The sequence below is a fragment of the Narcine bancroftii genome, chromosome 2 (assembly GCF_036971445.1).
Source record: "Narcine bancroftii isolate sNarBan1 chromosome 2, sNarBan1.hap1, whole genome shotgun sequence".
Lineage (NCBI taxonomy): Eukaryota > Metazoa > Chordata > Chondrichthyes > Torpediniformes > Narcinidae > Narcine > Narcine bancroftii.
Genome location: NC_091470.1, coordinates 185,625,360 through 185,641,594, shown reverse-complemented (window position 1 = coordinate 185,641,594; position 16,235 = coordinate 185,625,360). Strand labels below are relative to the sequence as shown.

The 16,235-nt window shown below is 38.2% G+C and overlaps 1 long non-coding RNA gene across 1 annotated transcript in view; it reads right to left on the bottom strand.

The window, feature by feature from the left end:
• Positions 1-16,020, bottom strand: part of LOC138752545 (uncharacterized) — a 31,624-nt gene extending 15,604 nt beyond the window's left edge. Inside the window, exons 1-2 of the long non-coding RNA XR_011350730.1 lie at positions 15,925-16,020; positions 9,787-9,813 (exon numbers count right to left, since the gene is read on the bottom strand). This is a non-coding gene — a long non-coding RNA (uncharacterized lncRNA). The remainder of the gene's footprint in view (positions 1-9,786; positions 9,814-15,924) is intronic.
• Between the last annotated feature and the right edge of the window lie 215 nt (positions 16,021-16,235).

Below are 16,235 nucleotides of genomic sequence, written 5' to 3'. Positions count from 1 at the left end.
ATAAGCCATGGTCCCACTGCTGAAGTTTGAGACTCTCCAAGAGGTGGCAATATCTTTCAGCATGAAGAAGTACTTCAAGAGTCCAGCTAACGTCCCGGTCGAGGGAGGTGGAGAAGCTGCTACCGGCGCCCCGACAACCTACTACAAGTGTGCAGTCGTTGCCTCACTTCGGCAGTTGGGACCAGTCCAGGCGTTGATATGTATAATTGGGAAGGGCTTGCATATTGTAGTGTGAATTCAGCTTTAGATTTAGTAATAAAGACTTGTATAAAGTGAACTTCTCTTGGTGTGTGTGTCAATTTTCTTTCAGTAGCTCAAACACTGTGACCAATCTAAAATGAACAAAGTGAGAGGTACAAGTTTACCCAAGACAACTCGGCACAGACTGGGCAGCTCCGGTTCAGCTCCCTGATATCCTCAACCAAGTAAGGGAGTTTGGGCGCTCTAATGCAGTGGTAGAGCCTGGTGACCCCAGGGTGGCAGAGGTTGTTGTAGATGACTTGGGAGGCAGTCCAAATGTGGGTTGACCCATGTCCCCCAGAACAGGGTATCAGGAGGCTCGTTGAGCTTCCCGAGCTGGTTCAAGATCTCGTAGTTGTAGGTGGATAGCTCAATTCTCCACCTCAGGATCTTAATTTTTCTCCACTGTTTGTTGTTGTACATAAAGGTGACTGCATGGAGGAGTCACATGATGGAGTAGTGGCCGGACGGTGAACTCCAGCCCTCTCCAGAAAAGTCGGGAAAAATAAAGGAAAACACAAAGGCACAAAAATAAAAATTAAAGTAAAGTGAGTATAAAGGTGGAAAGAAGATGGCGATGAAAAAAGAAAAATCGAAACCAACGGTAAGAAGAGAGGAAGAGAAGACAACGGAAGAAGAAGGAGAAGGCCTTACCTGTTCGAAGAGGCCCGCGGTGGAGAGAGAAACCCGCTCCCTCAGGTCAGTAGAAAGTGGACTACAAAAATGGCTCGCTGAGCCGAGTAAAAGTGCACAACCGTGCATGCAAAAAAACACACCGATGGGAGGGGTGACCAGCTGGGGAGTCGATCTCCACAGCCGGCAATGACAGCTGCAGAACACCTGCAGCAAGAGGAGAACATAAAAGACAACGAAATCAAGAAAGAAGAGAAGAAAAGGACAACAAAGAAACAACAGATGGCCAACCCAGAGGAAGAAGAAGAGGAAGAGGAAGAGTACAGTGAAATAGAAGAAGAAGGGAAAGGCAAGACAAAGGATATACTTTCTCTTATTAAAGAATACATGGAGTCATTTAAAGAATGGCAAGCGCAAGAATTTAATGATTTAAGAAGAAGAATAAACAATACAGAAGAGAAAATGAATAAAATAGATACGACCTTATCAGAAATGGGAAAAAGAATGGACAAGGTGGAAGAACGAGAAGCAGCAGTAGAAATGGAGGTAGAGGACTTAAAAAAGAAATTAGAGGAATCTAATAAAAAAGTTAAAGAGACACAAGAGCTGATAGCTCAGAAAATAGATATAATGGAAAATTATAACAGAAGAAATAACATAAAGATAGTGGGCCTTAAGGAAGATGAAGAAGGCAAGAATATGAGGGAGTTTATAAAAGATTGGATCCCCAGGATCCTAGGATGTCCAGAACTACAGCAAGAAATGGAAATAGAAAGGGCACATAGAGTATTGGCCGCTAAACCACAACCACAACAAAAGCCAAGATCTATTTTAGTAAAATTCCTAAGATATACTACAAGAGAAAAGGTACTGGAGAAAACAATGGAAAAAGTAAGAGTGGACAACAAGCCACTGGAGTACAAAGGGCGAAAAATCTTCATTTATCCAGATATAAGTTTTGAACTCCTGAAGATGAGAAAGGAGTTCAATACAGCAAAGGCGATTTTATGGAAGAAAGGGTATAAATTTATACTAAAGCATCCAGCGGTATTGAAAATATTTATTCCAGGACAGCAAAACAGACTATTCTCGGATCCAGAGGAAGCACGAAAATTTGCAGAACTATTACAAAATAGACTGAGAGATGAAGACGTGCAACGAGAGTACAAAAGACTGTGAACTAAAAAGACACGTAAGTTTTGAACTCCTGAAGAAGAGGAAGGAGTTCAATACAGCGAAAACGATCTTATGGAAAAAAACTATTCTCGGATCCAGAGGAAGCAAGGAAATTTGCAGAACAACTACAAAACAAGCAGAGAGATGAAGACATGTAATAAGAGTAAAAATGACCATGATTTATATGTATGTGGGTAAAGAGGTATATGTGTGTATATGTATAGTGTGCATACACGAATGTATCCGTATTTAGAGGAAAATATAGAGAGTATAGACAAGAATTAATAAGGGAAGGAAATGGAATAGAGGGAATAAGGAGGGAATTAAAAGAGTGACCTTTGTTACATATGAAAAGTGAAATCTTTTCTGGGGGGTGCTGGGTGGGGAGGAGTTACGGTCACTGCAAAATCAGCTGACGCTTGCGAGTGAATTCGCAAATCCAAATGGAGAGGGGAGATGTGGTTGTCCGACAACTCAGGAGGGGAAGGGGAGATTGGGGCTAAAGAAGTTTTAAATAGGAGAATAAGGAAAATGTTTGATGTTTTAGGAATGTTGTCTTATAAAGTGTTCAAAACAAGAAAGCAGAAATGGATAAGAAGGAAAGGTGATGATGGAGAAACGGAAAGGGAAGATAAACAAAGTATGAAATGGCTACGTTGAACTATATGACTTTAAATATTAATGGAATACATAACCAAATCAAAAGGAAGAAACTGCTAAATTTACTGAAAAAAGAAAAAATTGATATAGCATTTGTGCAAGAAACACATTTAACTGAATTGGAGCACAAGAAATTAAAGAGAGATTGGGTAGGACACGTAACAGCAGCATCGTTTAATTCAAAAGCAAGAGGAGTAGCTATATTAATTAGTAAAAATGTGCCATTTAAAATAGAAGAGGAAATAATAGATCCAGCAGGGAGATATGTAATGATAAAATGTCAGATATATTCGGAGTTTTGGAATCTACTCAATGTATATTCATCTAACGAAGAAGATCAAAAGTTTATGCAAGATACCTCTTTGAAGATAGCAGATACGCAAGGGAACATATTAATAGGAGGGGATTTCAACCTGAATTTGGATTCAAATATGGACAAAACTGGGAAAAAAATTAACAGAAAGAACAAAGTAACCAAATTTATAATTAAATCGATGGAAGAAATGCAACTTTTGGATATATGGAGGAAACAACACCCAAAGGAAAAGGAATATTCATATTACTTGGCTAGACATAAAACATACTCAAGAATAGACCTATTTTTGTTATCAGCTCGTATGCAAGATAGAGTAAGAAAAACAGAATATAAAGCTAGAATACTATCGGACCATTCACCCTTAATATTGACAGTAAAGTTAGAGGACATCCCTCCAAGAATGTATAGATGGAGATTAAACCCCATGTTACTTAAAAGGCAGGACTTTAGAGAACTTATTGAAAGACAAATTAAAATGTATTTTGAAATAAATACGAAATCAGTGAAAGATAAGTTTATACTATGGGATGCAATGAAAGCATTCATTAGAGGGCAAATAATAAGTTATGTAACCAAGATGAAAAAGGACTATAATCAGGAAACAGAGCAGTTGGAAAGGGAAATAGTAAATATAGAAAAATAATTAGCAATGAAGGAAGATACAACTAAAAGAAGAGAATTGGCGGATAAAAAAATAAAATATGAAACACTACAAACATATAAGGTGGAGAAGAACATAATGAAGACAAAACAGAAATATTATGAACTAGGGGAAAAACGCACAAAATCCTAGCATGGCAGCTTAAGACAGAACAAGCTAAGAAAATGGTATTGGCATCAAGGAAAAAGGACAGACAAATTACATATAATCCAAAAGAAATTAAGGAAAACTTTAGAGAATTCTATGAACAATTATACCAAACTGAAAACGAAGGGAAAGAAGGGAAAATAGATGAATTTCTAACTAAAATTGAACTACCAAAACTACAAATAGAGGAACAAAATAAATTAACAGAGCCATTTGGAATAGTAGAAATACAAGAGATAATAAAAAAATTACCAAATAATAAGACACCAGGAGAGGATGGATTCCCAATAGAATTCTATAAAACATTTAAAGACTTATTAATTCCGCCCCTCATGGAAGTAATCAACCAGATTGATAAAACACAAAGCTTACCAGATTCATGTAAAACAGCAATAATTACAGTAATACTAAAGCAAGGAAAAGATCCACTCACACCAGCGTCATATAGACCAATATCTTTACTTAACACAGATTATAAGATAATAGCTAAACTATTAGCAAACAGATTAGCAGAGTATGTACCGAAAATGGTAAATCTAGACCAAACTGGATTTATCAAAAAAAGACGCACAACAGACAATATTTGTAAATTTATTAACTTAATTCATGCAGTAGAAGGGAATAAAGTGCCAACAGTAGCAGTTGCTTTGGACGCAGAGAAGGCCTTTGACAGAGTAGAATGGAATTATTTGTTCAAAGTATTGCAAAAATTCAGTTTACCGGAGAAGTTTATTAATTGGATTAAAGCATTATATAAGGGACCATTAGCGAAAGTGACAGTAAATGGACATGTATCAAAGCAATTTAACTTAAGCAGGTCAAAACGGCAGGGATGCCCACTATCACCTTTATTGTTTGTGTTAGCTATAGAACCACTAGCAGAATTGATAAGAACAGAAAATAATATAAAAGGGATAAAAATAAAAGACAAGGAATATAAAATCAGTTTATTTGCGGATGATGTTATAGTATACTTAACAGAACCAGAACTATCAATAAAAGAATTATATAAGAAATTGAAGGAATATGGAGAAGTGTCGGGTTACAAGATCAACGTAAATAAAAGTGAAGCAATGCCTATGAATAATGCGGATTTCTCAAAATTTAAGAAGGAATCACCATTTAGATGGCAAATGCAGGCAATAAGATACCTCGGTGTACAAATAAACAAAAATCTCGGCCAATTATATAAACTCAATTATTATCCACTAATGAAAAAATTACAGGACGATTTAGAGCATTGGAAAGATTTACCACTAACACTAATAGGAAGGATAAACTGCATTAAAATGAACATTTTTCCAAGGATATTATACCTATTTCAGGCATTGCCAATACAACTGACAGAGAAATTCTTTAAGGAGTTAAAGAAAATAATAAGGAAATTTTTATGGAAAGGGGGGAAACCGAGGATAGCACTAGATAAATTAACAGAATGGTATAAACAAGGAGGCTTACACCTGCCAAACTTTAAAAATTATTATAGAGCCGCACAATTAAGATACCTATCAGATTTTTATCAAACAAGGGAAAAGCCAGATTGGACCAGATTAGAATTAGATAAAATAGGGGAAAAGATACCTGAACACATATTATATAAATGGGATGAAAAATTGGTACAACATAGAAGTTCTCCAGTATTACATCATCTACTCAATATTTGGAAGAAGATTCATGTAGAAAGAAATAAAACAAATTATCAATTATCAAAACTAATATTGACGCAAAACAAGTTACTTCCTTTTACAATAGATAACCTTTCCTTTAGAGAATGGGAGAAAAAAGGGATTAAAAGAATAGAAAATTGTTTTTCAGGAAATAGATTATTATCCTTTGAACGAATGAAAGATAAATACAATATAACTCAAGATACAGCACTGGCATATTACCAATTGAGATCCTACTTGAAGGATAAATTAGGAAGCAGTTTGAGTTTGCCAGAGGGAAGTAACTTTGAATATGTGATTACAGATACAATGATAATCAAAAGATTTATAACAAATATGTATATTAAACTGCAAGAAAAGGAGAATAGGAAACAAATGGTAAAACTAAACAAAAATGGGAACAAGATTTAAATATAAAGATAAAAAAGGAAACATGGGAGAAGTTATGCTCTGGAACGATGAGAAATACAATAAATACGAGGTAACGTATGATACAATATAACTGGATACACAGGCTATACATTACACCTCAAAAGTTAAATAAATGGGACCCAACAGTATCTGATAGATGTTTTTGATGTAAAAAAGAAATGGGAACAACAATTCATGCAATCTGGACATGTGAGAAAGTAGAAAAATTTTGGGAAGATCTAAATCAGATATTAAATAAAATAACAGAAAACAATATACCAAAGAATCCAGAGATCTTCCTCCTAAGTAACATAAAAAACAAAGAATTTGGAATTGATTTGGAGGATGCACAAAAAAGATTTGTTAAGATAGCTCAAGCCGTAGCAAAAAAATGTATTATGTCAACCTGGAAATTGGAAGATAATTTGAAAATACAACAATGGTATATAGAAATGAATAAATGTATTCCATTAGAAAAAATAACATATAGTTTAAGAAATAATATTGAAATATTCGAACAAATATGGGAGCCTTACATGAAACACAATAGCGAAAACCTACCGGGGACAATCACTACCTAAGTTAACGGAAGGAAAAGGAAATGAAAAGAATGGACTCAGTGGAATTTCTGGTGTATTTTTATTGAATGACAACATTGTCTGACTGGTTTAATGTATCCTAGATTTTGTACCTTAAATGGACGGGAGGGGGGAGGTAGGGAGGGTGGGATAGGAGGAGGGAGGGGGGGGGAGAAAATGGCACTGTATATGTGTGAAAAGGAAAAAGTGTGTATCATGGTTAATGTGATTTATGGTGTGAAAAATAAAAAATTGAAAAAAAAAGGTGACTGCACGTTGGTCAGTCAGCAGGGTGAATGATTTGCTGGCCAGGTAGTGTCTCCAGTGGTGTACAGCTTCCACTGTGGCCTGGTCCTCCTTTTCGATGGCTGAGTGCGGGAGTTCGGGGCCCTTGAGCGTGGTAGCCAGGGCAAAGTCAGATGCATCACTCTCCACCTGGAGGGGGATTGATTCATCCACAGCATGCATCACTGCCTTGGCAATGTTGCCCATGATGGATGTAAAGGCTGCTTTCAATTCTGCCAAGAGGGGAAAGAAGGTAGATTTTACCAGCAGGTGGGCTTTTTCCATGTAATTCGGGACCCACTGGGCATTATATGAAAAGAAGACCAAACACCATCTTTGGGACTTGAGTGTAGGGGCTATGGGAGTTCCAACAGGAGTCGCATGTGGTCAGGGTCAGGCCCAATGACGCCATTCTCCACCACACAACCAAGGATGGCCAAGGATGCTGAATGCGCATTTCTTTTGGTTGCACGTTAAGTTGAGGCTTTTTGCTGTCTGGAGAAATTTGTGTAGGTTAGCGCCATGAACCTACTGGTCATGGCCGCAGATGGTCACATTGTCCAAATAGAGTAATGTGGCCTTTAGCCTGTAGTATCTACTATCCAACTCATCTCTCATTGGTGACCCCAAAAGAGACCTGGAGGAAGTCGTAGACTCAGCAGCCCACTTTGAAGACAGTGTTCGGGCTGTCCACTGGATGGATCGGGAATTGGTGGTAGGGCCTTGAGGTCAATGGGTGAGAAGACCCAGAACTGCTTGATCTGGTTCACCATGTCAGCAATGCGGAGGTGTGGGTAGGGATCCAGCTGGGTAAAATGGTTTATCATCCATCTGTAGACGATGACCATGGGGTATTCATCTCCGTATTAATGACCACCATCTGTGCCCTCCAGATGCTAGGGCTGGGTTCTATGATCCCTTCTGCCAGAAGCCTTTTGACTTCTGCTTTGATGAAGGCTCTTGGTGGCGACAGGTTCGCAGTTGGAGGTGAAGTTCTCGAACAGGGGTGGCAGTGGGACCCAGAGGGTAGACAGACCGTAGTTTGTATTCAGAGGGGAAAATAGGATGGTTTAAGAATTGGTAGTTGTGGACTGTGGTGAGGAGTGTGTGTGGACCGACAAACTACATTGGACGCTCTTGAGCTGGCACTGGAAGTCCAGTCCTGGTATGACTGGTGCACAGAGCTGTGGCATGACAAGCTTCAAGTTCTTGTACTCCGTGCCCTGCACAGTCAATGTCATGGTGCAGCTGCCATGACATCTCAGCCAAGTGGAAATGAAGACAAGGGAGACTTTACACTTTGCCAGGGTTACCGTGTTGGAGTAGAGCTGCACTATGCCCAGGTAAATGAAGCTCTCCGTGCTCCCTGTATCAAATAGGCAGTTCGTAATGCAACCATTTACCTCGATGTTCATCATGGCCCTGATCAGTTGATTTAGGTTGACCTGATCCAGGCTAATCGAGGCCAACATCTGGTCGCTGTCTGAGTCACTACTGTAGACCTGATTTGGGGACATCCTCCAAGATGGCTGCCCCCATGCTGCGCATGCAACACTGCTAGAAAGGGTCTGGGTCACCTGTAGTGTCACTTCTTCCCACAGGTGGACATGTAGCGTTTTGGGCTGGGCAGTTCTTTAGGGAAAGTTTTGTGTGTCCGCAGAAGTAGCACTTTGGGTGCTTGATGGCAGCGGTGGTGACCGGGGACCACGTTCTGTGGTCGACGCATTTCTTGAGAGGACCTCCATGTTCATTTGTGCTGTCTCAAGAGCTTTAGCCAGAATAACTTCTTACTGACTTCGTCGCCCTTTTCCAAGAGTCTCTGTCTGATGTGATCAGACATGCATTGTATATCAGTTCTTCTAAGTGGACAGCAGCAGAGACTTCTCTGCAACCGCAGGCTCATCCCAACTCCCACAAGACCCGCATGTACTCATCCACCAACTCACCAGGCACTTGTCTACAACTGCCCAGGAAGTACCTGATGTAGAGAATATTCGTCGGGCTCCGGTACTGTTTCCACAGGAGCTCCATTGCGGCCGAGTAAGTCGTGCAGTCTCTTATCATCTGAAAAATGCGGTGGCCGACCTGAGCAAAGAGTAAATGTCATTTGCCTTCCTCTCTCTGCACATCGTTGCGTCTCACGAAAGCAGAGGCAGTGCAGCCATTTGACTGAGGCCTCCGTTTAGGGTTGTGTCAAGTTTATCCGCCCACATTGCCATGTCCATGGACCAAAATTAAGGTGATTAAATGGTAGCACTATCGATCAACCACATTAGACAGAGAGTTGAGATTAATAGACTTTACACATCTTAAGACATCAACGCAGCTCACATGTTGCCATCCGAGTTCCAAGGCAGGTACTGAGGGAGGAGTTTGGGCGTAACAGCCTTTATTGGGATTTCCAGGAGGGAGGAGTCACAGGTTCAGGAGGTGAGCTGGCTCATACAATACATACAATGGAGGGTTATGGAGTAGGGAAATTCTACATAGTGGTTAGAGTCGGTGATTTGTCCAGCACAATACAGTGGGCCGAAAGGTCTGTTCTGTGGTGGAGATTTCAATGTTCCATATCTACTCTGAGGGATTCTAAGGCACAAATACATGAAATTTAATTCACTGAACCGGAATCACAAATATAAAAAGTCAGTAGTAGAAGAGATATTTATGTTTCTCAGAATTAACGTTCCAATATCAGGCAAAACCTCATTCAACACAAGGATTTTGCAATTTGTAGGATGCTTGTGGATGTGAGGAAAGAGGTGGAAAAGTAGAATTCAGGGAGGGAGAAGTCAAGGGTTGCTTTGTAGAAGGGAGGGTTGTGAGTGAGGGGCCAGTATACAAGGAGAGGGAAGCGTGGAGACATAAGACAGCAGGGTCAGGAAGGGAAGTGCGATGATGCGTGTATAAGTGGGGAAACAATTATGTAGATGGAAGAGGTCTTGGGAAATGAAACTGGAAATTTCCAATTCATTCACTGAAGCATGAGGGCAGGGAGTCTCCAACGTAACTCACCTTCCAAGGATCAAAACAGCTGGAGTTCTGTAAAACAAGAAGCAGGAACATGTCAGTGAGTGGATTCACAATCACTGAGGTCAGTGAGGGATCTCGCCCTTATTTTTCAAAAATAACTTTATTCAGGAGCGTGGCATGATGGCATAGGAAGAAGATGTGTAATTCCGCCTCTCCCCAGTTGGATTAATTAATGTCTGAATTAAAACATTTGGAAAGTTTTAAAAAGAGTCTTTAAAGGTGTCTGAAGATTGAAGGAAGAAAATGATAATTTATGTGAAGAAACCGTACAAGAGTGCTGAAGAATTGAGGCCTGAAATCATGGAATCGACAGATCCAGCTCCTAAGGCACAACAAACTCCTGGCTGGATTAGTATGACGCTGGCGCCTACCTTGCGGTCGCAAATTAGCACCAGTATCGCTGTCCACCCGGCAGACTCTAATACGTGCACCCCTGATGCCAGGCATGCGGGTGAGATGGCCGAGCGTCATCCTCCGATGACAATTCGCGACCCCGAAATTGTACCCATAGCCCTGAAATGTGCAGAGGACCGTCTGAAGATGCACCTGTGCAATCGCTGCCGGGCATGCGTGGTGCATCGCAAGTTCACGACTTGTTGGATAGGGTCTGGGCTATGGGGGGGGGACTTGGTCTTGCATTGTTGGGGGTCCAGACTCGCAGCCTAGCAACCCGACCGATGATGAGCGTGGGTGAAGATGACGAGGGAAGTCCTGCCTTGTCAGAATGGAGACAGGAAGAACTTGTTCAGAGATTGCAGTTTAAGAAGGTAGGCCTCAAGGAGGAATGGGGCAACCTAGTTTTTACAATTTTGGAAGGGATTGCTCATCAAATGGACACTATGTAATCACAGATGTCTTTACCAATGGATCAAGGATTTATGGATATGAAAGCTAAAATGAACAGTATTTGTGAAGAGGTGTCAATTAAAGCTGATGTTAATAAATATCTGAAAGTGTTGGATACAGTAAAAGAATTTTTTTTAAATTGAAAGGGCATTTCCTGAATGTAGAGACAAGTGGAACGGAACAGAGAAAAAATAGAAAAAGTGGAAGATACTTTTGTAAGGATGGAAGATTCAGAAGAGAGAATTGCAGAAGAAGATTGATTCTTTGGAAAATCAAGGTCAACGGAATAATGTGAAAATAGTAGGACTTCCGGAAGATATTGAAGGTTCAGATGCAGTGAATTCTTTTTAAAAGTGGATCCCAGATGTTTTGGATGTTGAATTTTTCCCGGATTGTCTGGAACTGGATCGAGCGCATAGAGCGTTGAGGAAGAAACTTTATCCGGGTCAGCCACCTTGAGCAGTTTTACTTCATTGTCTGAGATATCAGGATAGAGAGATGATTTTAAGAGTTGCTGTTCAGAAGGCTCAAATTCCAATGATGGTTTAAGGCAGTAGAGTTCTTTATGCTTACTTGAGTCAGGAGATTATTAAGAGGCGTAAGGAATTTAATTCAGCAAAAGAGGTGCTGTGGAGAAAGGGTACAAGTTTACTTTTCGGTAACCTGCCGTGTTGAAAGTTTTCTACAGGAACTTTCAATCTCAGTTTTTTGAGAATGACCATGATGCATTAATTTTTGCTAATTCTTTACCAGATGTGCAGGGAGCTGATCGACCATTGTTACCTAAGAGGAGGATGTCTGATAAGAAAAATGGGAATGGGAATGGAAAGAAGGGAGAAATGTCAAGGAGTCTGATTGATATTGAAGATCTGGAACAATCTTTGTGACTGGAATCATTGGGAATATGTTTGAGGTGGACAATTGTTGAAAGGTTTGACTGGGGGGGGGGGGGGGTGGATGACTCTGAAACTTTCGAAAGTCATCTGCCACTAGAGTTTTTTTTAACCAGACACGTTAATTGGGGAATTATTACATTGATGTAGTTTTGGGGAAGATATTTTTTTTGTGTGTTTTTTATATTGTCGGGATTTTTGTTTGCATTTTATTTTAGAGAAGTTTTTTTATTACTTGAGCAAGGGGAGTTTTTTTCTTTGCTATATATGTGTGAATTGTGAAAATAATAGAAAATCTTTTAGTATAAGATGTCTAATTTGAATTTTGCGACTTTTAATGTACAGCGATTGAACAATCCGATTAAGCGTAAACGTGTGTTGGCTTATAGGATGAAGGGAGATATTGCATTTTTGCAAGAAACACATTTAACTGAAAAAGAACACTTAAAATTGAAGAGAGATTGGGTAGGACATGTAATTGCTTCTTCTTTTAATTCTAAGGCGTGATGAGTGGCGATTTTGGATCATAAGAAAATACCGTTTGAATTGGAATCATTTTCTGAAAAATCTGGTCGAATTTTAATGAATTGTAAGATTTTTGCAGAATCATGGACATTGCTGAATGTCTGTGCGCCTAATGTAGATGATGAACGATTTATATCTGAAGCTTTTCTGATATTAAATCAGGCTAAGGAAAACATTTTAATTGGAGGGGATTTTAACTGTGTTTCTGCTGTTGGATAACTCCCCCAAAAGTATAAAGAAATCGAAGATGGCTGTGCAAATGGTGTCTTTGATGTAAGATCTGCATTTAGTTAAGATTTGGAGAAGATTAAATCCAACAGAAAAAGATTTTTTGTTTTATTCATCTAGACATGATTCATTTTCGAGAATAGATTTGTTTTTGATGTCTGCTCACCTTCAAGCTTGAATTATTCGGGCTGAATATAAAAGTAGGATTGTGTCTAAACGTTCCATGTTATTTATATCATATGTTGGATCTGAAGTTATGCAATCAACTTATCGTTGGAGATTCAATGTAATGCTATTGAAGAAACCTGAGTTTGTTAGTTTTGTTAAGGAGCAAATTGCTTCTTTTTTGACTAGAAGTGCGAATTCAGTACTGAGTAATTTCATTTTATGGGATGTTTTGAAAGCATATTTATGGGACCAAATTATTAGTTAGTCAGCAAAAGAAAAAACAAGTATTTGGCAGAAAGTTTGACATTGGAGAAACAGATAACTGAGTTGGAAAAGGAGTTTCCGAAAAATTGTACTGAAGTTAAAAAGGCAACATTAACTAAGTTGAAATTACGTTGCAATACATTGCAAACTTACCAATATGAGCATCTAATTCAAAGATCTAAGCAGCGCTATTATGAATTAGGTGAAAGAGTTCATAAAGTATTAGCCTGGCAATTAAAAACAGATCAGGCTTTGAGAACTATTAATGCGAAAAAGAACTCAATAGTTACCTATAAACCTCAGGAAATTAATGATCAATCTTGTTCATTTTATCAGAAATTATATACTTCTGAGCGGGTTTGAGATAGTGATTCTATTGAATCTTTTTTTAAAAATCTGCGTTAGATCTGCCAGTGTTAGGAGAAGAGGATGTGAAAGAGTTGGAATTTCCATTTGCAGATTTTGAGATCAAACAAGCTATTCAGAAGATGCCAAATGGGAAATCTCCAGGAGATGATGGATTTACTGTTGAGTTTTATAAGGTGTCCTTTGATGATGTCTCTTATATTTTTGGATGTACTTCAACAAATAACAGAAGAACAATCATTAGCAGAATCTTGTTTAAGTGCAATAATTACAATAATAGCAAAGAAGGACAGAGACGTTAGTACATGCTGATCAGGCAGTTTTAATTAAGAATAGGTAGGCCTCTGATAATATTCTTAGAATGACAACATTGATCAATGCATTGAGTCAGCAACTAAATGTACTAATGGTGGTTATGCTTGACGTGGAAAAAACATTTGATCGAGTTGAGTGGGATTTTTTATTTAAAGTGCTAGAAAAATTTAAGTTTTGGCTGTTTTTTACTGGTTGGGTTAAGGCATTATATAAAAATCCAGTTGCTAAGGTGGTGATGAATGGCCAAACTTCTTCATCATTCAAGTTAATACGATCAACACATCAAGGCTGTCCATTGTCATCAGCCTTATTTGCGTTGGTCATAGAACCGTTAGCTCAAGCAATTAGACAAATGATAATATTAAAGGGATAAGAATTGCAGATGATGAATATAAGATTAATTTGTTTGCTGGTGATGCATTAATATATCTAACATACCCAGAACAATCTTTAAAATATTTGCTAGAATGTTTGGAGCAATATGATGCACTGGGTATAAAGTAAATTGGGACAAAAGTGAAATATTGCCAATTTCAGATGGAGATTATAGTGAGTGTAAACAGATTACAAAATCATGATGGTCCAATAAAATTAAATATTTAGGAGTAATGGTTGATGCGAAATATCAATCATTATATAAATTAAATGAAGTACCATTATTGAGAAAGATTAAGAAGGATTTGATTAAATGGAAAGATCTTCCATTGACATTAATAGGTCGGGTAAATTGTATTAAAATGAATATTTTCCCATGTATTCAATATCCTTTCCAATAGATTCCATGTTCACTTCCCAAAGTATTTTTTGATAAAGGGCAATATGGCAATACGGAAGTTTTTATTGAAGGGGAAGTTAGCGAGAGTAGCATTACAGAAATTGACATGGAAATATGCTTTAGGAAGACTTCAATTACCCTATTTTCAAAATGATTATGAAACCTCACAATTAAAATTTATTAATAGAATGTTGGATATTATGCAACCTCCTAATTGGGCAAAAGTGGAATTAGCTTACATTTCTGAGTGTCAGGTTCATCAGTTTATATTTAAGGGGGACTCTGGTTATAACATGCCTGTTTTAAAACATTTTTTAGGGATTTGGACTAAAAGGAATTTTGCTATAGGTACAATTCAAGCTCCATTAGATCAAAACAAGGTTTTTTTTTTCCGATGAATAATAGGTATTTAAAGGCATGGGAATCTGAAAGCAGAAAGGTGATGGAGGATTGGTTTGAAGAAGGACGGAATCTTTCTTTTAACTGACAGAGAAACATTTGGAACATCAGCTAATACTTTATTTTAGATTATTAATTTTGATCTTTGGTAAAGGCTAATTATGAAAGAGAAATGAAATTACCTGAACTAACAAAATTCTAGTTTCTGATTTTTCATACATTAAAAAAGGGTTTTATTTCTGATACGTATGCTTTGTTGCAAGATAGTATGGATAAACCAAATTTAAATAAATCTAGAAATAAATGGGAAGGTGATTTAACATATGATATACCTCAAGAGGACTGAGAAGATATGTGCCAAGATGGAGTGATTAAATTACTTAATGTAAGATATAGTTTGGTTAATTATAAATTTTTACATTTTACCCTTGAGAAACTGAAAAACTATGGACTTAGTAATTCAGATTTATGTTTTAGATGAGGTTTACATATTGGAATATTTTTACATGTAGTTTGGTTTTGTGATAAAGTCCAAACATTTTGGGAAATAATAAGAGTATTTTTTGAAAAGTTATTTAGAATTAAATTGCCATTAGATCCAGAAATTCTTTTGCTGGGTTATATTGTTTCACTGACTGGTTTGGGGTTGAACAAGTTTCAGATAGCTTTTGTTCGACTAGCATTAGCAGTAGCACGGAAGTGTATTGCGATTACTTGGAAGATGATGTAGAAGTAAATATGAATCGTTGGCACTATGAATTGAGATCTTGTATTTATATGGAAAAAACAACTTACAATTTGCATGATAATTATTCTTTATTTGTTCAAATGTGGTCACCTTATTTGGAATGTATGGCTTTAGAAATATCTTAAAATATTATATAGTTTATGTTTGTAGCTGATTGCTATATGCTTTTCATGTAATTTGAAAATCTTAAATAAAGTTTTTAAAAAAACTTTATTCACAATTTTTTACAAAAAAAGGATTCTGTCTTTTCACATCTTTAGTGTCATAACCGTACATTCCCATTCACTGTACATTTCTAGATGCCTTCACTATCCACCATTGCCAACACTGGGGCACCTTGTTACTGTCCCACTCTGTTGTTTAAGGGATTTCCCCTCAGTCTCAGCCCCTCAGTGCCCAGTAATGCGAGGACTCCAGACTGTGGTCCTTCCCCTCAGTGCCCTCACTTTGGTTGGACCAAGCCTCAGTGTGTCCATCAACACATACTCCTGCAGCCTGGAATGTGCCAATCATGCCAAGGGGTTTATTTGAATCACTATTGGTTCAAGAAGCCTTTCCAATCAAGAACGTTGCCCTTTGCACTGTGCCGTTACCTTTAATGACTTTATCTTCTTTTCTGTGGATCATTACGTTGAAGGCAGCAGCTGTGACCACTAGGCCGGCCAACACCCAGAAAACCACCAGCCTGGCGTCAACTTTATTGAAGAAATCATCTGGAAGGGAAATGAACAGAGAGGGTTCAGGGTTTACACGGGCATATTTGTGCTTGGAAGTTTCCCATTTTATTTTTGTTTAATCCTGGGAGTTTTTACATCACTTGTCAAAGTAGCAGAAGAAGTGAGGAAGATTTGGGACGTGGGAGGATACGATTGTGGGAAGGGAGCTCCTGGGCCTCTCCCAAACC